Below are 25,848 nucleotides of genomic sequence, written 5' to 3' on the forward strand. Positions count from 1 at the left end.
GTGCTGGACCGAAATATAAGCCACAGTCAAATCTAAAATGTCCTTACACTCACTTATAAGAAATTGTTATGTTTATTTTTCACAACATGAACCAGATGTTCATTCCATCACCAATGACCGTTTCGGGACCACCGGGTGGGTCCCCTTAGTCAAAATATACGACAGAATGTTCAAATCAAAGTGAGTGTGTGGACCTTTCCAATTTGTCTGCAATACAGAGAATACCATCACAATATTGAGAACCTCATAGGGGGAATCCATGGATTATCTAATGCTGCATGGAGGAAGGCACTCTATGCCTGAATACTAGGAGGGAGTGACCTAGGAGGATTGTTCTGCTTCACTCTTTGTAGTTATAAAGACAGCGGCTTTGTAACGGGGTCATACCGCCGACAAGTGTGACACTGGTGGTGGGACAGATGGGGAAATAGTATACTGGTGAGAAAATATCACTTAGGAGAAAAAGCAGGAGAAAACGTGAACTGAATACGGGCCACAGACTCACTGAGAAAATTGTAGCCTATGACATGTCTGTGGTGCAGATCAACTTGATTTTTCTTCAAAGTCATTTTCACATTACAATTTACATTTTGTAACGATCAGTGTAAAACAGAGAGGGTCTGATTACCGGTGATCTGCAGTATCACCGAGAATGCAGAATATACCCAATTATTGATGATCTGCAGTATCACCGATAATCAGATATATCTACTAACCTCTGGACACCTGAGAGAGAAGTGAGTGATTGGGTGTAACAGTAACACAGTAGACTGTACCTAAGGAGTAGGTACAGAGGCAGTAAGGAATACTGCACAGTAATACTGCACAGTAAAGACACAGCTGCTCAGACATCCTACGTCTTCGCTCCACTTGAGATAGTTGTGACCGACCAATCAGGTTCGGGTGGAGGCGAGACGGGAGGAGGTGGAGTTACTGGGGGCACAGCGTAGGACACCATCTTTACATGACTACTACCCCGGGTCTGTTTCTGATAACGTAGCCTGCGGTCGACTCGAATAGCCGATGAAATGGCCTCATCGACTGTTTTAGGTTCAGGCAGACTCAACATAAGATTTGAGACCTCATCTGACAGTCCTGATAAGAAACAATCTAAGAGGGCATAAGTGTCCCACCTGGCTGAAACTGACCACCTCCTAAATTCCGCTGCGTAATCCTCGACCGGACCCTTGCCTTGAAGCAAAAGCTTGAGCTTCCGCTCAGAAGTCGCAGCAAGGTCTGGGTCGTCGTAAATTACCGCCATAGCCTTAAAAAATTCATCCATTGAAGTGAGGGCTAAGTCTCCGGTGGGCAAACTGTACGCCCACGTCTGAGAATCGCCCGATAACAAAGTCTTAATAAATGTGACCCTTTGGGCCATAGTTCCAGAAGATCGGGGTATCAACTCAAAATAAGATAACACTCTACTTCTAAAATTTCGGAAGTAAGATCTGTGACCAGAAAATTTCTCAGGTACAGGCAAATGTATGTCAGAGCTAGGAGGGGATCGCACCTCATCCACTGCTGTCTGGAGGGTTTGTAAAGAACCAGACAAGGCTTCAATCATAGTCTTGTGGCTACCCAGCACTTGGTTGATGTTTTCCACCGAAGTGGCAAGTGCGCCCAGACGGTCAGTGTGTGCGTCCATTTGCATTGTGGTCTGTCGTTCTGTAACGATCGGTGTAACACAGAGAGGGTCTGATTACCGGTGATCTGCAGTATCACCGAGAATGCAGAATATACCCAATTATTGATGATCTGCAGTATCACCGATAATCAGATATATCTACTAACCTCTGGACACCTGAGAGAGAAGTGAGTGATTGTAACAGTAACACAGTAGACTGTACCTAAGGAGTAGGTACAGAGGCAGTAAGGAATACTGCACAGAAGTATGCTCCTTCCGTAAGCCTAGACTCTCCCGGGGGAGGAGCTAAGCAGGATGTGGGAAGGACAGAGCGTGAGTGACACCAATGAGCGGGTGTCACTAACAGATCTGGGAACTGCCTCTAACAGTTAGGCTAGTTCTCGAGGTCGGCCAAGCCAGGTCGTCAACACACAGACAGATAAAGTACAGAATCAGAAGGCAGATACGGAATCCAATAACAGGCAGGGTCAGGCAACGGAGAATCAGAATAACAAGGTACAGAATCAGGAGGCAGATACAGAGTCCAGGAACGAGCAGAGATTGGCAACAGGATGTCAGAAATAGCAAGGTACAGGATCAGAGTTAAGAGGAATAGTCAGGCAAGCAGAAGGTCATAACAAATAATACAATTCAATATTCCTAATGCTAAGGTGTGAACTCCTTGATGTCAACACCTTTGGAAACTATGCTAGAACACAGAAACAGACAAGGCCTGAGTGCTACCACGTAGTGATCGCAACGACAGACAACCAAAGAATGACCAGCACCCAGTATATATACTAAAGTGCTCTCCAGCGCCACCCTAAAGTGCTGGACCAATGAAAAGTGGTGGAGATATCAGCTGACCAGCTTGGTCAGCTGACCTTCTTCTGGCTGTCATATAAACTCAGCCTCTCAGCGCGCGCGCGCGTCATTCTGAATCTGTGTGGACTATCAGTCCCAGCCACACCAGTCATGTTTTGCAATGTCTCTGCTGGCCTGCACGCGGGGTGAGGCGCACCGCTATCTGCACATGCGGTGGCCTCCCCGCCCCTGGTCAGACTGTCAGTAGCAGGCCTGTGCGCGCAAACCGCCGCGTCAGACGCAGCGGTTTTTCCGCGTTCCGCTATGCCAGCCGCGGAAACAGCCGCCTCATCCTGCATCCATGCGGCGGTTTTTCCGCGTTTCTTCACACATTTTCACCTGATGAAAATGTTTGCAAAACTATGGGTCTTCTCAAGATACACATTTTTACAAAAATGAGAACTTTCTTAGAAAGGTGTTTTTTTTTTTCATGTCCATTGACTTCAGTACATTAAAGGAAAATGTATTTTCACATACCCATATTTTCTCATTTGTGTGAAAATTACTTTTCTTATCTTCATTGGCATCATTTGTTAATGTATTTGCATCTGTAAAAACTGTGTTTTCTTATGGACAATTTTTTTTTTTGCAAATATTCTCATCTCGAAAATATGACATTTTTGTGAAAATTATGGCAAAAAAATGGTCATATTAGCTCATCACTACTGTTCAGACTTGTGACCAGGAACCTTTAAAATTATTAATTTGATTTGAAGTACTCAAGTAGCATCCATGTAAAAGAGGTGCAAGTTAATTTTGGTGCTGGTGTTTGCCATTATTTTGGTCATTAATGATATTCTAAGAAAATTTGCATGCCGCTACTGTTGTTGCTTTTGATTGTTAAATTAACACTAGCCTCCCAACACTATAAATTCTAACCTTTCCCTCTCTGTGTGATAATGATTATGAGACTGACTACGCCCTCCCTGTTATTTGGTTGACATGGAAACTGTGATGTAATTTCCTGTTTTTTACATATATATATAAACTGTACTTTGTCAGTTAATGTCTTGACAAAGGATGAAGAACTGTCATTTCACTTTTGATTTGCTAAAATAAAGAACTGTTTGCACTGTAGATAGATAGATAGATAGATAGATAGATAGATAGATAGATAGATAGATAGATAGAGCTATTCTTTAAATAACATGGAAGTCAGCTGCACAAAATAAATGCTAAAATTACAGCCTTTCAGCGGCAGTCATTCAGCTGTGTCCTCTAAGCAGATTACATGTAAAATATTCATGTCTGGCTGAAACGTACCCTTAACTCGCTCTTCCATCTTTTATGTCACGTTTTGTAAAACGCTATTGTCATCCCATCGACTTTTGTGGCTTTGCTTATGTTTTCCATAAAACTAATGAAGAAGGAAGTGTAGTATGACTCAGGCTCAGTTGTTTGCCAATTTAACGGAGTTAACGTATGGCTGTTATGACTCGGTGACTTCCTCTGCAACCCGGTCCATGCTCAACAAAGTTTGTACCTAATAAATTCTTCATGGGCTGTATGGTTCCTCATTGAGCTACATCTAATTGGTTCCACATGACAACCACACTTTCATAGTGAGTCATGCAGCTGTGAACTCTTACAGACCCCCGCTATCTGATGTTCCTGCTGCCCTGGTGCGCACAAACTTCATCAACTGCAAGGAGGCAGCTCTGATATATGCAATATTATTCAGTACTACCGGGGCTGCCTTTCGAATGTGCACACAAGTTGAGGAGAGCATTTCTTTTCATTGTTGTATATAATAGGGCTGTCCAACTTCTTCCTCCCCGGTGTTCTGAGATTCCTGTAGTTTACAGAAATAATAAAGGAGAACTGTAATCCATCAAAGAGGACACACAGAAAGCAATCCAAACACACATCTATAGACTGATAAATGCCCTTGCATTATTATCATTGTGTGTTTATATAGCACTGACATCTTCCACAGCACTTTTACATAGTATAAGTAGGCATGTCACTAACTGTCTTATCATCTAATACCTACTATAGCCATTGTCATATGTTCTTAGTGTAACCCTAAGGCCATTTTGTCTGGTTGACCAATTAACCTATCTGAATGTTTTGGGATGTGAGAGGAACCCAGAATACACAGAGGAAACCCAGGCAAACCCAGGAAAAACACTCAACTCCACAAAGATAATGGCTTGGCCTCCACTTAAACTGGGGACCCTATTGTTTCCAGTCAAGAGAACTGTCAACTATATCACTATGCTGACCTTGTGAACGTTGTTATCTCTGTCTCGTTGTAACTTTGTGTTTCCATGGATTCTTTACCATTCCGAAAGTGGAGCTTACAAAAAGTGGGACTTTCAAAAATTGCCAACCCCCCCTCCCCCCCCTCCCCCATGCCTTTTTAGCATTTTCCTCAACCATACAGATTGGAACCATGAAGGAAGAACCATGAGTATGAGGTTCTGCCTCCTAACCAGTACCAACCTGAATGGCTTTCGACATTGGAAGGGGACATGGCAGAGCGGTCAAAACCACCCCAATAAAGTTTCCATGTCCCACTGTGGTTGAAAAAGAGCTCTTTCCATTCTACATGTACAACAAAAAAAATCTTCATATAAATTATCATGTGAGGCAGAGCACTGGTCCTGAGCCTACATGAGGCGACGCGTACCCCAGAGAGGTCTGTACAAGGCAATGTAAGATTTTTTTTATTATTATATATTTAATAAATATATCTATGAAATGTATATAAAGAGGTAGAAATTATCAAAATCCCACTGAAAATTCCTATTCGCATTTAAAAAAGGGGTTCCAGGAGGGCCCTCTGTAGCAGGGTTCCACTTGTGCCTTCAACCTGCATGATCCTTGTTGCTACATCATTGCTACTAATAATAACTTATAATTACTTTGTCCCACTAGCAGAAACTTGTAGCTTCCTGAACTGAAATAAGTAACTGTCCCGCACTCAGCCAAGTCTCTAGCAATGTGAAACACCTATTCAATTCTCTTCTTTTCTCCATATTTGAGATGTAATATAATATTTGGACCCGAGGACCAGCTATGTTTGGTTCTTAAAGATGTAATCTAGTTAGAATTATTTGCTCCATTTTGGAGAGATATTGGTTCTTTGTTAAAGCTCATACACACGTGATAACGACTGCCTCAGTCAATAATCAAGCATGTGTATGGCAAACCCTGACCCACGAGCGATCATCCCGACAGATCAACCTACCCAACAATGACAGATGCCTTTGATACCCCCACTCCCCCACCATCCGAATGATGTTATGCACGTGCCACCCCCTCGTCCCCCCTCCCAGCATAGCAACAGAATGCATTGTCAGCTACCTACACAGCTGATACCCATCTGTACTGGCTGGCCCAACAATGTCATCCAAGGCCAAGGTCCCGATCCCTGACAGGTGACATAAGTCAAAAGGTGTGTATGCACCTTTAAACATTCCAATATAAAGAGAAAGCACACTTAAAAAGTCAAAGATAAGATATTTGCCACTTTTCTGTATGCTGCACTTTATCATTTTAATCCAGTTCATTAGCCTCGTGCTTATGTAAAGAGTATTTTGTTCGCTGAACGTAAATGAGTTAAATAAAAAAGAAAAGTAACACAAAAAAAACAGGCAGATGTCACAAGGCCAGTAAGCAGGTGGGCTGAAACTTCTGTACCAATTCAAACTGGCACCGCATCAAACCTGATGGGTATAACCTTTAATTCACTGCTCCTCTGGCACCAGATCTAGTGCCATCTGCTCCTCTCCGCTAAGCTGTGCTTGTTTCTGTTCAGGGAAGATGCCAACAACACAGACTGTCTCCTACATGTGCGTAGAAACCATCAGTGTATCTAGATTTCCGAGACGCATATGGTGGCATCTGCAAATCCACACTGTCAGCAACACAACCACAACCCTGCGCGTTTTAAGAATGGAAGGACAACTGTGAGGTTCTAATTTAGGCTGCTTAGCATGAAAAATATTTTCTCTTCCTTATAGGTTTAATTGTGACAAATATGCTATTTCCAGTACACAAAGAGTGTCACGGGAGGAGCTGTTTTGTACAAAAAAAAAAGAGGAAGAACAACTACAGACATGATCTAGTTATTTTGGGTCAACTAAAGATGTTTGGAGGTTTATATATTTATGCATTTTTAGATGTGAATTTGAATATGATCAGCTTAAATGTTTTAAGAAAACAAATAGTCTAACCTATCATTCATAGGTGAGCTATTTTGTAATTAAGTGTTTTATTTCAAAAAATTACATTTCCATTTTAGTCTGCTGCCTTTCTACATTTTTAAAGATATTCCAAAAGATTTAAAGGACAACTAAAGTAAGAAGAATCTGAAGGCTGCCATGTGTACTTCCTTATAAACGATACTATTTGCCTGGCAGCCCTGCTGATCTATGTGGCTGCAGAAGTGTCAGAATAACACACCAGAAACAAGCATGCAGCTAATCTTGTCAGATCTGACAATAATATCAGAAACACATGATCTGCATATGCTTGTTCAGGGTCTATGGATAAAAGTATTAGAGACAGGGAATCAGCAGCATTGCCAGGCAACTGGTATTGTTTAAAAGGTAATACATACAGCAGGCTCCATAGCCCTCTCATTACAGTTGTCCTTTAAAGGATACCACAACTGACATGTGACATGATGAGATAGACATGGGTATGTACAGTGCCTAGCACACAAATAACTAGGTTGTGTTCCTTTTTTTCTTTCTCTGCCTGAAAGAGGTAAATATCAGGTATGTAAGTGGCTGACTCAGTCCTGACTCAGACAGGAAGTGACTACAGTGTGACCCTCACTGATAAGAATTTCCCCCTTTTTTATCTCTTTCTTGCTTTCAGAAGCCATTTTCTTCTAGGAAAGTGTTTTATAGTTGGAATTTCTTATCAGTGAAGGTCACACTGTAGTCACTTCCTGTCTGAGTTAGGACTGAGTCAGCCACTTACATACCTGATATTTACCTCTTTCAGGCAGAGAAAGAAAAAAAGGAACACAGCATAGTTATTTGTGTGCTAGGCACTGTACATGCCCATGTCTATCTCATCATGTCACATGTCAGTTGTGGTATCCTTTAAAGGGAAGGTTCAGGGTGGCTCTTAAAAAAATAAAAATGCCCATCCACTTACCTGGGGCTTCCTCCAGCCGTGGGCAGCCAGGACGCCTGCGCAGTACAGCCCGGAGGACGTCCGATGACGTCAGCGCGCCCCCGTGAGGCGCATTTTGAAACGCAGAAGAGCCCGACCTGGCAGGCGGCCTGGCCAGGTCGGGTCGGCCACCGGAGGGGACCGGGCGCCGAGGGCACGTCCTGGCTGCCCACGGCTGGAGGAAGCCCCAGGTAAGTGGATGGGCATTTTTATTTTTTTAAGAGCCACCCTGAACCTTCCCTTTAAAGGTATTTACGTATGATACTGTCTACCAAATACTACTTCTCTCTGTTTAGAAGATTTTAACTCATTAAAAGTCTACAAATTGTTGGAAAGCCGAGAATCGTGGCTTTCATTTGCACTATGCTCCGCGTCAATGCGAAGCACTATTCTCGAGTTAGGGGGTGTTGAACGAGAGGTGTTCACTGTGCCTGGCTGCCAGCAGGGCCGGTTCTCTCATGAAGCAAGGTGAAAAATTAGCATCAGGTGCAGAGATTACATGGGCAGCATGTTTGTACTGTGTTTACACTAACAGCATGCAGTCAGTTTAGGAGGAGACGTGAGAAGAGCGAGGTGAAGAGGTCATCATTGGAGAAAAGCAGCTTGTTGTGCTGTGTGAGAAGTCTGACAGTGAGTGAGGAGTGGGGAGGCATCAGAGCAGCAGTGTTTCATTTGACTTGCACACCAGAAGGGAGGAGGTGGCATTGCTGTTCTGACTGAGGAGGAATGGAGTGGCTGAGGGTGAGCAGTTTGTTTTCACAGACTCACAGCCAACCAGTGTACTGTGCGATCATTCCAAATTGGGGGAAGCATCCTCACAAGTAATCCTCAGGCAGAAAAAAAGTCTAAAACCAGCACTGTCTGCCAGCAGCACTAACTTGAATACCCAAGTTTACAGCCCGAAGCCCAGCAAGCGAAGTGGGTGGGTGAGGATCCCAGTGTGCAGTGTCCTCTATTGAAGTGAACATAGAGTTAGAATAAAAAGATCTCTGAGGGAAGCGAGGACCAAGCCCACAGCCCAGAGAGTGGGCAAGGGGACAATGATTTCAGAAAAGTAGAGAATATCGCTTTAAAAGAAGTAGACACCCCTCATTCAACATTCCCTAACTCAGGATGCATGACATCGATACGGGGCATAGTGCAAAATGAAAGCCAAGACTCTCGACGTTCCAGTGATATGATTTTCAAAGGGGAGTAAAGAAGTTTTAAACAAGGGCCCAATTTGGTAAACGGTATATTACGTAAGTACAGGGCCAGATTTACCATAAGGCACTGTAGGCATGAGCCTACTGGCGTCTGATGAAGTTGAGGGCGGCTCACTCCCCTCCCGCAGTGCCTCCCTCCCTCCTTCCCTATGCAGAGTCCTAATGAGAGTTTAAATGAGAGGTTACTCCCCAAGCTCCTGGCATTCCAAAGAGGAGATCTCCCTTCAGTCGCGGGCACCACTAGCTACTAATACTTATACTGAGGGTACTTATGGCCAGGTTATTGCGCACGATGCTATGGTAACGCGTGATGCTAATTGGTTATAGGCGGTGCTCCCTTGGTGTTAGTAATGGTAAAATTGTGCTCCCTCTGCATGGCAACTTTAAAGAGGAACTCCAGTGAAAATAATTTAATATAAAAAGGTGCTTAATTTTTACAATAATTATGTATACATGATTTAGTCAGAGTTTGCTCATTGTAAAATCTTTCCTCTCCCAGATTCACATTCTGACATGTATTACATGGTGACATTGTTACTGTGGGCAGATTATGTAGCTGTTCTGGCTTTAACAGACAGCTATAAACAGCCATTTCCTGTGTGTGTCATTGTTACATTGTGGCAGTTTGCCCAGAGTACCGTACGGTACCAGAGCCTCTTGTGGGAGGGGTTTCAGCACAAAATCAGTCATACAGCGCCCCCTGATGGTCTGTTTGTGAAAATCATTATATTTTTCATGTAAAAGTGGGTATCAGCTGCTGATTGGGATAAAGTTCAATTCTTGGTCGGAGTTTCTCTTTAACTTTGCTACAGTGCATCATCAGGTCCAATCTCTAGGGAAAAACTCAGAATCCAATTTGTCTTCTCATGGCCATATGCAGATACCCTAAGTTATATTCTCCTCTCAGATGGAAACACAAAAAGTTTTCTCTGCAGAAAAAAAGCTGCACCACATACACTCACCTAAAGGATTATTAGGAACACCGGTTCAATTTCTCATGAATGCAATTATCTAATCAACCAATCACATGGCAGTTGCTTCAATGCATTTAGGGGTGTGTTCCTGGCCAAGACAATCTCCTGAACTTCAAACTGAATGTCAGAATGGGAGAGAAAGGTGATTTAAGCAATTTTGAGCGTGGCATGGTTGTTGGTGCCAGATGGGCCGGTCTGAGTATTTCACAATCTGCTCAGTTATTGGGATTTTCACGCACAACCATTTCTAGGGTTTACAAAAAATGGTGTGAAAAGGGAAAAACATCCAGTATGTGGCAGTCCTGTGGGCGAAAATGCCTTGTTGATGCTAGAGGTCAGAGGAGAATGGGCCGACTGATTCAACCTGATAGAAGAGCAACGTTGACTGAAATAACCACTCATACAACTGAGGTATGCAGTAAAGCATTTGTGAAGCTACAAGATGCACAACCTTGAGGCGGATGGGCTAAAACAGCAGAAGACCCCACCGGGTACCACTCATCTCCACTACAAATAGGAAGAAGAGGCTACAATTTGCACGAGCTCACCAAAATCAGACATTTGAAGATTGGAAAAATGTTGCCTGGTCTGATGAGTCTCGATAGAGTCAGAATTTCGCATAAACAGAATGAGAACATGGATCCATCATGCCTTGTTACCACTGTGCAGGCTGGTGGTGGTAGTGTAATGGTGTGGGGGATGTTTTCTTGGCACACTTTAGGCCCCTTAGTGCCAACTGGGCATCGTTTAAATGCCACCATGAAACAATGCTCAGGTAGCCCATGGCATTTTTCTGGTCAATGAGGTCATGTGACTCAAACACACAGCCAATCAGACAGGGACCAGCAGAAATAAAGTGAAATTCCTACCCAACGCAACAGTATCCTTTAGCTTAAATAAACTTCGTCTTTTTATAAATGGGTTGGAATTTATGTTGTACGTGTGTAGTTGTGTAGGGTACATGTTAAGTTGGGGTAGTCCACGGCATTATAAATAGGTCCTTCATTTTTCATTTCTGAAATAAACTAATTATGCACTTACGGTAATACCATCCCATCTGTGTGGAATGTTTTACAGGCTTATAGGCCTATCTTTTGTTGCTGTTGTTGTTTAGTTTGTTGTGTGTTTATACATAGGAATTTACCCTGCCAGCAGATTTAAACACAAATGTATTTTCCCCTTTTAACTACCACAGCATTACTTGCATTTTTGGATGAAACCAATATTGTAGACTTTAAGTTATAAACATCCTTCATTTCATGTATTTTTAATTTAGAGGACTCGTAGAATTAAATGATAGCTTTATAGATTTGGTAAGCCCCATGGCAGTGGTGCAATTATATTTCATAAAGGTATTGCAATAAAATACGGAGAAACTGCTATTACTAGTACTAACTGCTAAATACAGCCTAATATTTAGCACTGCCACTAAGTAAAAAAAATGAGTCTGTGGTGAGTTAATAAATAACAAATACTTCTGGATTTTAATTAGTGGATTTTTGAAAAATGGCGACTATCAATGAAAAGAACTGTAAATAGGTGACCTTCTCAAAAAACACATTCTGCGTTCCCCTTGTTATTTGTTATATATCGCAATGCACCTAATATTATTGTTAAATGCCCAATGTGTGTGCAGATGTGGGCAGATCAGGCCCAGTCCACCCATGATGCCAAGTGAGGCGACTTCTTCAGGCAGCAGAAGTCTGGGGGCAGCACCAGGCAGAAACAGGATAGTTAACCTATACTGTGGGCAACTGTACCACCTAGCTACCAACACTGGGGGCACCTATACCTGGCTACATACCTATACTGAGAGTGCTTTTTGGAGGGCTCACTGCAGCTATATCGTGTCCAATCCTGGGGGGGGGGGGGGCGCGTACTCACAAGTTTGCCTCAGGCAGCAAAAAAGTCTAAAACCGTCCCAGGTGCTGATATTGTAGCGATTGGTGTCAGCACACAGAGGATTTCTGATTATTGGTGATCTGCAGTATCACCAATAATACAGACGCTATACCCAATTATGTGTGATTTGCAGAATCACCAATAATACCATTATAGCTTCACACAGGACACCTAATGTGGTAAAGTGTTTGGTGCAACAGTAAGGCCCGGTTCACATTAGCGTTCCCTGTCCGGATTCGCTGGGCCGGATCCAGACCGTATACTGTACAAACGGAACGTACGTTCCGCATAGCAATGCAAAGGCTATACGGACGTTCACACGCGCCCGTTCCGTACAGTACGGAGCCGGACCGGATCCGGACTCCGGACACTTTTCCAACATGCGCTATTTTTCGGTCCAGATCATCCGGCCCACGCACCCGGACCGGAGCCTGACTGCACCATCCGGAAATAGAAAGCAATGGGAAACGGAAGCACAGAACACACTGGCTACAAACACCTGACGTTCAACCCCACTTCCTATGCGTATTCTAGCGGCGATTTTGGATGGGGACACATGGGAAGCATTTTGGAGTGGAGCATCAGTGACTTTAACGTGCTGGAGCTGTTTGGCAGTATGTCGGAGGTGGAGGTGAGGCCTAAACAGCGGAGGACCTGATTCCACAGGTGCACCTTCTGCTGACCTCCCAGACCCCCAAATTTTTATTTATTTGTACTCTCTTTTGCCAAACGGCAAGCCTGATGTACACCTGATGCAACCTGACCGGATCCAGATCAGATCCGCACGATTCCGATCCGGATCCGATCCGGATCCGGTCAGGTCAGAGAAACGCAAGTGTGAACAGGGCCTTAGAAAGGCTATCTCCCGAGGAGCGGGAGATACAGACTCTACTGCAGCCAGTGGACCCCTGAGGTTCAGGTGGCCACTGGCTGTACTCAAGCTGACCTCCTGAAGCAGAGGAGAGACAGACTGTACTGCAGCCAAGAATTCCTTGATGGATTGGGAATCAGACTGTACTGCAGCCAAAGATTCCCTGATGGATTGGGAATCAGACTGTACTGCGGCCAGTGGACTCCTATGGGGTAGAGCCCCCTGACTGAACTGCAAGAAGCAGTTAGCCCTTGCAGCTAATTGACACCTGGAGTGTTAGTGTCACGAGTAGTACAGTAAGACTGATCACTAGGGGGATGAGTGACAGCCAGAAGGGTCAGATAGGCCAGGTTGGCAACACACGAGCAGATAAGGTACAGAGACAGAAGGCTGATTCGGTAACCGGGTACAGGCAAGGTTGGCAACTGGTAGAAAGATGGGCGGAGGTACCGAATCAGAAAGCAAGAGAGAGGTCAACAGAGCCAGAGGTCATAACAAATATCAATAAGCACAATCCTAGTCTGAGGTGTGAGGTCCTTGGTCTCGACACCCAGGGACTAGTCTAAAGTATAACACAGCAATGACACAGTAATCCTATACTTGGGTGTGAGGTCCTTGGTCTCAACACCCCGGAACTGATCTAAAGTATAACACAATAATGACACAGTAATCCTATACTTGGGTGTGAGGTCCTTGGTCTCAACACCCCGGAAATGGTCTAAAGTATAACACAGTAATGACACAGTAAATTTCAAGAGCGGAATCTGGCTAAGTGTGAATTCCCAGTTCCAACTGGTTCTAACACACTGTAGGATCTGACTGAGGTCTGAGTGCTCACACGTTAGTATTCACAACGGCAGACAACCTGCAACTGACAAGCAAGTCCTATAAGTACCCAGAGCTCTCACCAGCCCCGCCCCAGCCACTCAGCCAATCCGGAACACATCCGGAATCAGCTGACCGGCCTGATCAGCTGACTCCCCTTCTACTGACATAATGGTCCTGTTGCCTGGCCCGCACGCGCGTAGCTCTCCACCTGTGTGCACTAGAAGGACCAGGCGAACCAGCAGCATGTGTAGCCGTGCGGCAGAGGCCGCCAGCTGGAACGCGGAGATAGCCGCTCTGCCGCTTGCCCACGCAGTGGCATCCCAGGTATTCATTACAGATATGTAATATGTTGCATGTAGTGTATGTGCAGTAACATTGCTGTCTTTGTCTACTAGCTGCTCCGTGCATGTGTGCTTCATCTGTGTGGTTGTTGTATGTGTGTGTGGGAGGATGAGGGTGAGGTTGGAAGGCATTGAAAGGGGTTTAGCTTAATGTTCTAGATCTGCCTCCTATTTTTATGCAAATCATTTTGTATAATTTTTCAATACAGATGATGAAAGAACCTGGTTGTTTGCATCCTAAGGCTCCTTGCTGCCAGAAGGTGGATGTTTCTTCCCCTGCACAGAGAAGATCATTTGATACTGCTTGCCTCCACCCTTTGCTAACAGAGCTTAACCTCCTTGCCGGTCTAATTCTCGCCGGCAAGGAGGCAGCGCAGGACTTTTTTAAAAGGGGCTCGCTACATGATAGCCGCTGAGCGGCGGCATCCCCCCACCCACTCCGATCGCCTTCGGCGATCAGAGTATGCAGGAAATCCCGTTGAGAACGGGATTTCCTGCAGGGCAGGATGACGTCACCGACATCATGGACGTCAGGACGTCACAGGGAATCCCGATCCACCCCTCAGCGCTGTCTGGCACTGATTGGCCAGGCTGTGCAGGGGTCTGGGGCGGGGGGGCGGCTCGGCGTGGCGGGTAGCGGCGGATCGGCGACGAGCGGCGGCGATCGAATGTTACAAGCAGCTAGCAAAGTGCTAGCTGCGTGTAACAAAAAAAGATTATGCAAATTGGCCCAATGGGGCCAGAGAAATCCTCCTGCGCAGGTTACCCCGAGCTGAGCTCGGGATAATCGGCAAGGAGGTTAACACATTGTGGCCAGCATTGCAGCTCAGCGCAATTTCAAAACACTTTACAGGCCATTTCAGGAAAGGAAAGCTTTCAAGCTGCATTGCTTAGAATAGCGGCTGATGTTGGTGTGTATCTCTGGAATTCTCAAAAACATAAGCTGAACAGAGAGCTTAGTCTGGAAAAGGAAGTCTTTTGGAAGGATCTAAAACTACCTGATGTACTGATGACTATGGCTCAGCTACTTTTTTTATGTGGAGGAGAACTCAGTCTACTGCCTTTTTAATGCTCTTTAAAAAAGTTATTGAAATGTTAGTATTTTATACTTTTTTGGGGAGGAAGATGCTGACGTCCTCTGCTTATAACTCCCATGTAAGACCTCAGTCCTTAAGGGTTTGTTTCTTCACTATGTTTGGTTATCAATATACACATTACAGGTAGTCCCCGGTTAACGAACCAAATAGGGACTGTAGGTTCATTCTTAACCTGAATCTGTTCTTAAGTCGGAACATTGTGCCATCTCTGTCCCCTGCACCTCCTCTGTGCCTCCAGTGTCCCCCTCTGTGTCACCTCTGCCCTCTGTACCTGCTTATACAAGTTTAAAAGCCATATTTTCTTTGAATTTTTTAAAATCGATTTTCTCAAAAACTTCAAGTCCAATTTGAAAAAAAATTGTTTGACTTGTTCCCATGGAAACACAGTATCCATGCTGTTCGTAAGTCGGGCGTTCGTAAGTCGGGGATTACCTGTATTGCTGCTGGTAGAATTATTATTATTTTTTTATTTGCTTATCAATTTGCTTATTTTATTATTACTGTTTTTATTATGCTTGCTGCTATTATTATTATTATTATTAGTAGTAGTAGTAGTAATAGTAGTATTGTTGTTGTATTTTCTTGATGGGAGGAAACACTAAACAAGCACAACAGAAAGTATATTTATTCTTAGGTGAGAATATCCCCTATGTTCATTTCCTGCTGCACTATAAATCTTTGTATTGCAATAACATTTATCTCTCCTTGCCTGGTTATGTAATACCTCTACAGATGGTTTCCCCCAGACTACAAATTATTATAATACCAGCTGTTCCTTTATGAAGAAAAACAGTGTTATGTGATTGCATGTATTCCAGATAAAATGTTACAGCACACAATCAATACTATTATTATCCTCCATGGGCTTAACAGAGTTTGCACAATCACACAAATGTTACTTTCTTCCTCCTTACAATGCACAGATTAATAAACACTGCCTGATTTATCTATACACTGACAACAATGAGCAGATTAACTTTTTTCATACATGTACTGGTTTAATGAAACAGCTAGGGAAACATTTGTTGCATACTTGTCTTTATGTAAAGCAAGCTGAAGTTACATTTATGTTCAGGTGTGTAAATATATTTTAACTTCTTCTAAATTACACTTAGCAGCAATCTTCCATTTGATAATGATTGAAGATTGCCCTGCCAAATATAGACAAAGAGTTATTTATTGCTCAGTCACTTGACACCTCCTGGATCTCTGTATCACATGATGTAGAGTAACCAATGACATGACAGGGGAGTCCACTTGATTCCCTGAACCAATCAATACACAGCAGACCAGAGAGAAATGTTCAGAGTGTGTGTCCAGGTGCTGAACTAACCTCCTGAACTGTAAGATCTGCAAGAAGAGACACTATCAGCAAACCATAATAGCAAACACGTTGTCAGCAAATTTAAAGGAACACTATCAATGCCCAGGTGTTCTAAAATGACAATATACAAATTATGTCTAAGTAGATGTGTAAACATGTTCCTACTTTTCATGTTAAATATCAGTGGCAAAAACTATAATTCATTATATGTAGATTTCAGCTACGTTTGTAATGTCTCATTTGCATAAGTGAATCTCTGCAGTCTGACATGTTAAGAACAGTGTAATGTTGAAGCAGAGTTATATGAAAACAAACGCCTATCAGGTTTCACACACACAACTACAATTGCTTATGTTGCACATAAGATACATTTTCTCTGCTCTCTGTGAGAGAAAGCTCGGCCTGTCTCTGACTGAGCTCTCTGCACACACAGAGTTAACAGATACATTGTAAGGGAATTCCTCCCTCCCCTCATGGCTCACTCTGCCGCAGAATTACAGCAGACTGCTGTCAGAAAAATATGAAAGGAATTAGATAACAACAACAACAACAACAAATAACATTTGTAGAGCGCTTTTCTCCCATAGGACTCAAAGCGCATAAGCATGGCTCAGACCATCGTGGTACAGAGGAAGAATTTTATAAGTCCGGAAATGCCAGGCTAAACAGGTGGCTTTTCAGTCTGGATTGGAATAGCTCCAGGGATGGTGCTGTCTTTACTGGGTGTGGCAGGGAGTTCCAAAGAGTAGGGGCAGCATGACAGAAGGCTCTATCTCCAGATTTTTTGAGGTGCACTCTGGGAGTGACCAAGTTTATAGAACTTGCTGATCTGAGGTTGTGAGAGGTGTGGTGCAGCTTCAGCAAGTCCTTCATGTATCCAGGGCCCAGATTGTGCAGGGATTTGAATGTCAGCACTCCAATCTTGAAGAGTATTCTCCATTCTACTGGTAGCCAGTGCAGTGAGCGAAGGAGCGGTGTAATGTAACAGTGCCGAGGAGGGTTTTTTAGCAATGTGGCAGCAGCATTCTGCACTAATTGCAGGTGACCCAGGTCCTTTTTGGGGAGGCCAGCATAAAGGGCATTGCAGTAATCCAGCCATGATGTGATGAAGGCATGAACTAGGGTTGGAAGATCCTTTGGGGGAATCAGATGTTTAATCTTTGCAATGTTCTTCAGATGAAAGTAGGAAGATTTAACTACAGATGAAATTTGGTTTCTGAAACTCAAACCCCCATCGAGGCTGCGCACAAGGTTGGAGCTGTTTATGTCTGAATTCCCAATCCTGATTGGTGTTGCTTGCTTTAGGATAGAGCTGTTTTGATGGCGAGCACTGGCTTTGGACAAAGAAGACCTTAGTTTTGTCAGCATTCAGTTTCAACCAGTTATCATTCATCCATGCCTGTAGCTCAGCTAAGCAAGAGTTTATTTTTGGAGTAGGGTCTGTTCCACCAGGTTTGAAGGACAGGTATAGCTGTGTGTCATCGGCGTAGCAGTGGTACGTCAGGCCATGTCGTTGGATAAGTGTACCGAGTGGCAACATGTAGATTGCAAACAGCAGAGGGGATAGGATTGATCCTTGTGGCACTCTGAATTGTAGAGGTGCAGGTTTGGGCATTATAGGTCCTAGGAATACTCTCTGTGTTCTGTCAGTCAGGAATGATCTGAACCGCTGGAGGACTGATCCACTGATGCCATAGTACTCCTGCAGTCTGTTAAGCAGGATTTCATGGTCAACTGTATCAAAAGCCGCTGAGAGATCCAACAGGATTAGGATGGAACATTCCCCTCTGTCCCTTGCCATGAGCAGATCGTTGCAGACTTGCATGAGGGCTGTTTCACAGCTGTGTTGCTTCTTAAAGCCAGATTGTAGAGGGTCCAGGATGTTATTTACTGACAGCCTGGTTTCAAGTAGCAGATAGACAGCCTTTTCAATAACTTTACCTAAGAAGGGGAGGTTGGAGACAGGTCTGTAGCTGCTCATTGCATCTGGATCCATGGAAGGTTTTTTTAAGAAGAGGCTTGATGATTCCTTCTTTTTAAAGAGGTAGGAAACCTCCCTGCTTGCAGAGAGCAATTTACTATTTTGTGAAATGCTGGACCAAGCAGGTCAGGGCATTTCAGCACATGTTTAGTTGGTCCAGGGTCCAGGTCGCAGGTTGTCTGGCGGAGGTGGTGGAGGATGTCTGAGATCTCTTCCTCACTAATACTTTTGAAGTCAGTCCAGGGTGTTAGGTTGTTTTTGCAGCTATTTCCAGGAGTTGCATGAGTCTTGGGTGCTGTGGACTGAATGAGAGACCGAATAGAGGATACTTTGTCAGCAAAGTAGCAAGCAAGTTTCTCACATAGTTCTTTTGAGGGAGTTATAGTAGGTTTTAGACAGGATGGATTACATAGTCTATCAACTGTGCAAAATAGTTGGGCTGGCCTGTTGGTGGCCTTTGCGATCTCCTGTGATAGGTAGGAGGATTTTTTCTTGGTGATCGTATTTTGGTAGCTTTCCAGGTGAGAGACAAGGGTGTGTTTATCTTTTGAATTCTGAGATTTTCGCCACTTCCTTAGATAACAGTAAACAGAGAGACAAGGGTTCAAATATATAACACCAGTACTTAACAGCACTTCCCAAACATTTCCTATCTCAATTGAAAAAAAAATATGTTAATTGATAGTGTTCCTTTAAAACAAATTGTATGTAGCTTGTAGTTGAGACAATCAATTGTATTTCCAGTCGATTTTGATTGGCCCAATTCCAGGCTGCATACAATTTGCATGGGAGTTGGAATTATTTTCATCCATCTTATTGGCCTTCCATTAAATAGATAACAAAATAGTAAATAGATAACAAGATCATTTTTGTTAGCTTTGGTTAATACAGTTACTGTTAATAACATGGAAAACAGAAGTTTGCCTTCTTAAACAGAAGGTATTTGCGATTATTCAGGTTGGAGGGAGTTTTGAGGCATCCCACAATGCATCACTGCTGAATAAGCAAATCATCTCTTTGAAGTCCCTGATAGCTAAACACACTGCCAGAACTGCTCTGGAGGTGTGTTTAGCTGTCAGGGACAACGAAGAGATAATTTGCATGTTCAGCAGTGATGCATTGTGGGACACCTCAAAGCTTTCTCCAACCTGAATAATCACAAATTCCTTCTACTTTAAGAATGTAAACTTCTGTTTTACATAGTATTTTAGTAAGGCTTTTTGATCTCTTTCAGCCCCTTACACACTCCTAGGAGTTCTGGATCACCATGACCTTTCTTGGAAATCTGTAACACTGATAACATGTAAAGCTACTCCTGCCCTCCCCAGCACACGCATGCATGCATACGTGTGTGTGCTGGCATATTGGGCATTTGTAAAGCTAACGTCAAGGCAGCAAGAAGTCTTAAATCATCTTTTCCTAAACTCTTTATTACTGCAAGAGAATACCCAGGCAGCTCATAGTGACACATACCCACTTAAAGAGACCAAAAAGTCATCTATTTAAAAACAAAGCCAAATGTATTTTTTCCTTCTTAGAACAGAAGGTATTTGTGATAATTCCGTTTTAAGTGAGCAACTTTTGTTACCCAAGATGCAAATTTCCAAATATGCAAATCATGTCTTTCTGCCCCAGAATATAGTGATCCTGTAGCTAATGACTTTTACAGAGCCACACTTGCTTCCTGGGGCAGAAAGAGAGGATTTGCATATTTGGGAGTGATGCAACATGGGTAACCAAAATTGTTCACTTAAAGTTGCATTATCATAAATACTTTCTGTTGTAAGGAGGCAAAATATGTTTTTATTTGAAATAAAAACATAATTTAATCTAGTTATGTATTTATGGCTAATAAAAAATGATATGTGTATTCATTGGGAGGGAATCTTCAATCACTTATTAGTAAAACATATCCTCATACGAGTAGTCCACTGCTCTCAAATCATTTCATGTATGAAGTTAGGAGGATAAAAAAAATCTTGAGAAACTACAGCAATACCATTGACTACTCCAAAACTTAGTATCCAACTTTATTATATCAAAATTACAACATTTTAAGTTAAAAACTTTCTCTTTTTCACAAAATGAATCTCCAGAGACAAAAAGTCAATCAATTACAGAAGACCATGCGATTTGACAATTTTTGTTAAGGAATAATGGACACTTTGCTTAATTTTCAAGCAACAACACTAGCCCGTTTCGGGTCAGCTTCAACCCTTCAACAGGCCTTTACAAAACAAAGAGAATCTCCAAAATAGCCAAAAAAGGGAGCCAAAATATAGCTTTCAAAAAATATAAAGCATTTGTTCCAACCAGATACAACTCTGCACCATCCTGATGGCCTGCAAGTAGATCACTGGGCTGCTGGCTGCCACTCTGGTGACCACCTGTTGCTCGTCTGTGTCCCACTGGGACATGCGCTGCTTCTTCGTTTGCTGGCTCTCCAGCTAGCTCCCCATTGGTCCTGAATTTTATCAAATGAGAGTCTCCTAGGATGATTTTAATTGGTCCTCTATAGTGACCAATGAAAATCCTCCTCATCAAGGATTCTCATTTGGTTAACACTCAAGAAGGAGTGGCGTGTGGTGGCTAAAACATATGCACCTGCTGTTGTACCTGCTGTTGCACCAGTGGGGCTTGCGACGGCCGTTTTGTGTCTCACCAGACGCTTGGTCATGCTGCGCTCCAGTCAGCGCAGCGTGACCAAGCATCTGGTGAGATGCAAAACGGCCGTTGCAAGCCCCACTGGTGCCCGGAACCCCCCACCTCCATCACACCACCACCGCACGGACCAATAGATGGAAGCATTATTGGCAACAAGTTACCTGTCGTGAATTTACTGCAATAAAGCACAAGGACGGAAGGTGCTCAGTGTTTTCTCCTTTCTCTTCTCGATGACAGCTAAAACATATGCACCCCCATGTCCTCCTGGTCATCGGAGGTGGGGAAGAGCCCCTTGTCCATGATATGGACAAGGACCCTGTATTAGAGGGAGAGGCTTTGTTGTGCTTCTCTTACAGAGCCCCAATATCATGTACAATGTGGGTTGGTATAGCTAGTATGGCTAGTATAGCAGAGCCCCACGCAGGTCTGAATGGGTAACAAGGGGATAATTAAAGCTGTAAATGGGATACATTCAGTTGAAAAAATTAAAATGGTCATGGTCCCTTCCCTTTAACCTTCAGCCCTCTCTCAAGTCTTTCGTCTTTATTTTTCTTTCTTTCTTATTTTCTCTACTTTAAATCTTGATTGAAGGTCCCCACTGCTCTCAACTCACCCAACATCGGCCGTAGCATGCCAGGCTCTACTGGCACCGTCGTTCCCAGTCACTCTGTGCAATGCAACACCCCACTGCAAATGTAGCCTACAGTGGTGGGCCGAAATTTTGCATAGAAATTCACATTTACGCATCGTAATCGTAATGCGAAATTTCAGAGAGAATAGTAATTTTTTTCATATGTAATAGTAATATTTCATAATTTCATATAATTTTTGCTCAATTTTGTGAAATTTTGTGTCGACTTTAACGGTTAATAGCAAAGCCCCCCATACATGCTATTGCTACCAAAATTGCAACATATGTTGGGTACAAGTCAAAAAGAGGAATTTTTCAAAAAGACCTTGTAGTTTTTAAGAAAATCGATTTTAAATATGGACAGAAAAATAGGTTCTTAAATTTGTCATTTTTTTTGTTTAAAAAACATTTTTTCTTTGCATTGTTAAAATAGATTTTCTCAAAAACTACAAGGTCTTTTTGGAAAAAATTTTTGACATGTACCCACTATTCTTCTTCACATACAGTGGTTTGCAAAAGTATTCGGGCCCCTTGTAGTTTTCCACATTTTGTCAAATTACTGCCACAAACATGAATCAATTTTATTGGAATTCCACATGAAAGACCAATACAAAGTGGTGTACAGTTGAGAAGTGGAACGAAAATCATACATGATTCCAAACATTTGTACAAAAAAAAAAAAAAAAAACTGCAAAGTGGGGTGTGTGTAATTATTCAGCCTCTTTGGTCTGAGTGCAGTCAGTTGCCCATAGACATTGCCTGATGAGTGCTAATGACTAAATAGAGTGCACCTGTGTGTAATCTAATGTCAGTACAAATACAGCTGCTCTGTGATGGCCTCAGAGGTTGTTTAAGAGAATATTGGGAGCAACAACACCATGAAGTCCAAAGAACACACCAGACAGGTCAGAGATAAAGTTATTGAGAAATGTAAAGCAGGCTTAGGCTACAAAAAGATTTCCAAAGCCTTGAAAATCCCACGGAGCACTGTTCAAGCGATCATTCAGAAATGGAAGGAGTATGGCACAACTGTAAACCTACCAAGACAAGGCCGTCCACCTAAACTCACAGGCCGAACAAGGAGAGCGCTGATCAAAAATGCAGTCAAGAGGCCCATGGTGACTCTCGACGAACTGCAGGGATCTACAGCTCAGGTGGGGGAATCTGTCCATAGGACAACTATTAGTCGTGCACTGCACATAGTTGGTCTTTATGGAAGAGTGGCAAGAAGAAAGCCATTGTTAACAGAAAAGCATAAGTTTGCAGTTTGCCACAAGCCATGTGGGGGACACAGCAAACATGTGGAAGAAGGTGCTCTGGTCAGATGAGACCAAAATGGAACTTTTTGGCTAAAATGCAAAACGCTATGTGTGGCGGAAAACTAACACTGCACATCACTCTGAACACACCCAGCCCACTGTCAAATATGGTGGTGGCAGCATCATGCTCTGGTGGTGCTTCTCTTCAGCAGGGACAGGGAAGCTGGTCAGAATTGATGGGAAGATGGATGGAGCCAAACACAGGGCAAACTTGGAAGAAAACATCTTGGAGTCTGAAAAAGACTTGAGACTGGGGCGGAGGTTCACCGTCCAGCAGGACAACGACCCTAAACATAAAGCCAGGGCAACAATGGAATGGTTTAAAACAAAACATATCCATATGTTAGAATAGCCCAGTCAAAGTCCAGATCTAAATCCAATCGAAAATCTGTGGCAAGATATGAAAACTGCTGTTCACAATCGCTGTCCATCTAATCTGACTGAGCTGGAGCTGTTTTGCAAAGAAGAATGGGCAAGGATTTCAGTCTATAGATGCGCAAAGCTGGTAGAGACATACCCTAAAAGACTGGCAGCTGTAATTGCAGCAAAATGTGGTTCTACAAAGTATTGACTCAGGGGGCTGAATAATTACGCACACCTCACTTTGCAGTTATTTATTTGTAAAAAAATGTTTGGAATCATGTATGATTTTCATTCCACTTCTCACGTGTACACCACTTTTTATTGGTCTTTCATGTGGGATTCCTATACAATTGATTCATGTTTGTGGCAGTAATGTGACAAAATGTGGAAAACTTCAAGGGGGCCGAATACTTTTGCAAACCACTGTATGTAGCAATTGTGTTGTCACTACCTTGTATGGGAGCTTTGCTATTCACTTCCAAAGTTGGCACGAAATTACGTAAAAATTACACAAAATTTTAGGCAAAATTACAAATTGCTATACGAAATCAATAGACTTTACAAAACGTAATTACGTCTAAGCGTAAAAGCGAAAATGTATGCAAAATTTTGCGTAATCGTAATTAGCTGATTATGATCATCACTGGTAGCCTAATGCAAACTTCTAAATTATATAACAATTATTTGAAATCTACAACATTATATGCACAGCCGCCTTCATGGAAACTCAGCAATGTGCAAGGATGTCTCGGGTACAGAGGTTTCCATCAGCAAAAGGTTAACAGATTCCCATAAAAAGAATGTTCTTTAAGTCAAGAATCTGCCTGTGTGAATGGAGCTTGGCATTCCATCAAAGTGAATTGATAACTCCGAACCCTCTGGAATGCTCCCACGTGTCTTTCAATTCTATATAGAAGTGTTGCTTGAAAGTGTCTTTGACAAGATCTGGCAGAGAATGCTAAGTCAGATAAAAAATATAAAAAAAAATGCATGGAAGCCGGGCATTTGTGAAAGGCTAAGAGATGAATGTCTTTCCAAATGAAGACGAATAAATTGGGCTTCATTAAAATAAATACATCATCATAAGATAGTGGTGATTTATTTAGGGAGTTCTTGGTAACTTCGCAACGGTATACACTGTTCTACGCACGTCAGAGTTCAGAGACTGGATCCTAGACTGGATACAAGACAGGACAGCTCCCCATAGATTATTGATGTTAAATTATCTGTTGTCTCCAATGTTACCAGTATAAGGAAAGGAATGAGAGCTCCTGTGTGTCTTTGGGTACCTTTAAGGGATTTTACACTTTCATTGTAAAATTTTCATAAACAGATTTTTATTTATGGTGGGATTTTAAGCAATTTAATGCTATGGAGGGCCCTGGCACACTGCAGAGCACATTCGGATCATTTTTGTTTTTAGAAAAACGCTCCTATTGACGTGCATTAAAATTGTGGTAAAATCACAGTGATTGCGATTTAAAAGAAAATTGCACAAACAATCCGAAAAGTGTGCTGTGGTATGTCTCCAACCTAAAAGGATCTTTCCATTTCAATTTACAGCCAAGTAAGGATTGCCCAAGCTTGTGGTAAACCCAAATGGCACTTTTGTTTGTAACCATGACAGCAGTATTCATAAACTCCACTTTGGTGCTGAGCAATAAACTGTACCTTTTGAGTAGTTTGCAGGTGGTTTTCCCAGGCGGGACCGCGCCTGTATTGTTAACCCCCATTTGGAAGCACAGAATACTCTAAAGCTAAGGTAGCTAATCATGTATGAGACAGACTGCATGTGGCCCTGCTACATCTCTTACTGTAGGTGCATTTGCACTTACTGTGCATGTAAATTTGCCTAACAGGCTTTCTCTGCCAGGTACCATTTCCAGAAGTTACTATTCCGTGTGTTAGCTTTTATCTGGAGTGGTTGTGGGTGGTTTTCCCACAACTCTCACAACAGCTCTTGTTGGATTCCAAGCTCATGATTGTGCTCCTCTCTAAGTATGAGCATGGCCACGCTCTTGCATAAAGAGGAGCATGGTCCCGAGGTGCAGGAGGGTCCAGGGCAGTGGTAGAGGTCAAGAGGACAGCGTAGGAAGCCTGTGGAGGATCCAGAGGCTTCATTTTCTTAGGTAAGTATTAGATTTTTGACCCGAGGTTCACCTTGGGTTGCTCTTTAATGGTAACCAGCATTTTAGTGACAATCACGGAGTTTGGCAGGTTTTGTTTAAGAGGAAAGGGGATTCAGAGAGAAATAGAAATCCCAGCCCATCCACTTTAAACATTGATATCTGTTTACGTATTTGCATTACACCTTTGTGATTAGCTTGAACTGTAAAATGCTAAAGGAATTCATAATGATAAGGATCTAGTAAAAGCACATACCGTAAGCACACACATCCTTGAAATAACTGTACATTTTGTCATTGCCATGGGCGTATTCTGACCCAGTGTGAGAAAACACCTCTGAACCTTACAACACAAGGTTTCCTCTCTGACCAATTGGGAAATACTGAGATAATGGCCCTGGAAGGGCACCTGTCAGTCAAGGCAAGTGATCCTGCCTTGTGGCAATCCATGCACTTCACATTCTTCCAGATGTTTGTGATCATGGACTTTATGGTCCGGCTGCTTTTTATCCAGCAAAACACAAAGCAGATTTCCTTGCAACATTCTACTGGCAAGAAGTAATAATACCATAGCTGGAATGTTATTGCTGGAATCAAACTC

The 25,848-nt window shown here is 42.9% G+C and overlaps 1 long non-coding RNA gene across 3 annotated transcripts in view; it reads right to left on the minus strand.

The window, feature by feature from the left end:
• Window positions 1-25,848, minus strand: part of LOC137517826 (uncharacterized) — a 138,937-nt gene that overhangs the window by 105,903 nt on the left and 7,186 nt on the right. Inside the window, exon 3 of one of the 3 annotated variants that reach the window (XR_011020680.1) lies at window positions 3,752-4,280. The exons of the other annotated variants lie outside the window; for them this stretch is intronic. This is a non-coding gene — a long non-coding RNA (uncharacterized lncRNA). The remainder of the gene's footprint in view (window positions 1-3,751; window positions 4,281-25,848) is intronic. 3 annotated transcript variants of the gene reach the window in all.

This window comes from Hyperolius riggenbachi, chromosome 5, assembly GCF_040937935.1.
Source record: "Hyperolius riggenbachi isolate aHypRig1 chromosome 5, aHypRig1.pri, whole genome shotgun sequence".
Taxonomy (NCBI): domain Eukaryota; kingdom Metazoa; phylum Chordata; class Amphibia; order Anura; family Hyperoliidae; genus Hyperolius; species Hyperolius riggenbachi.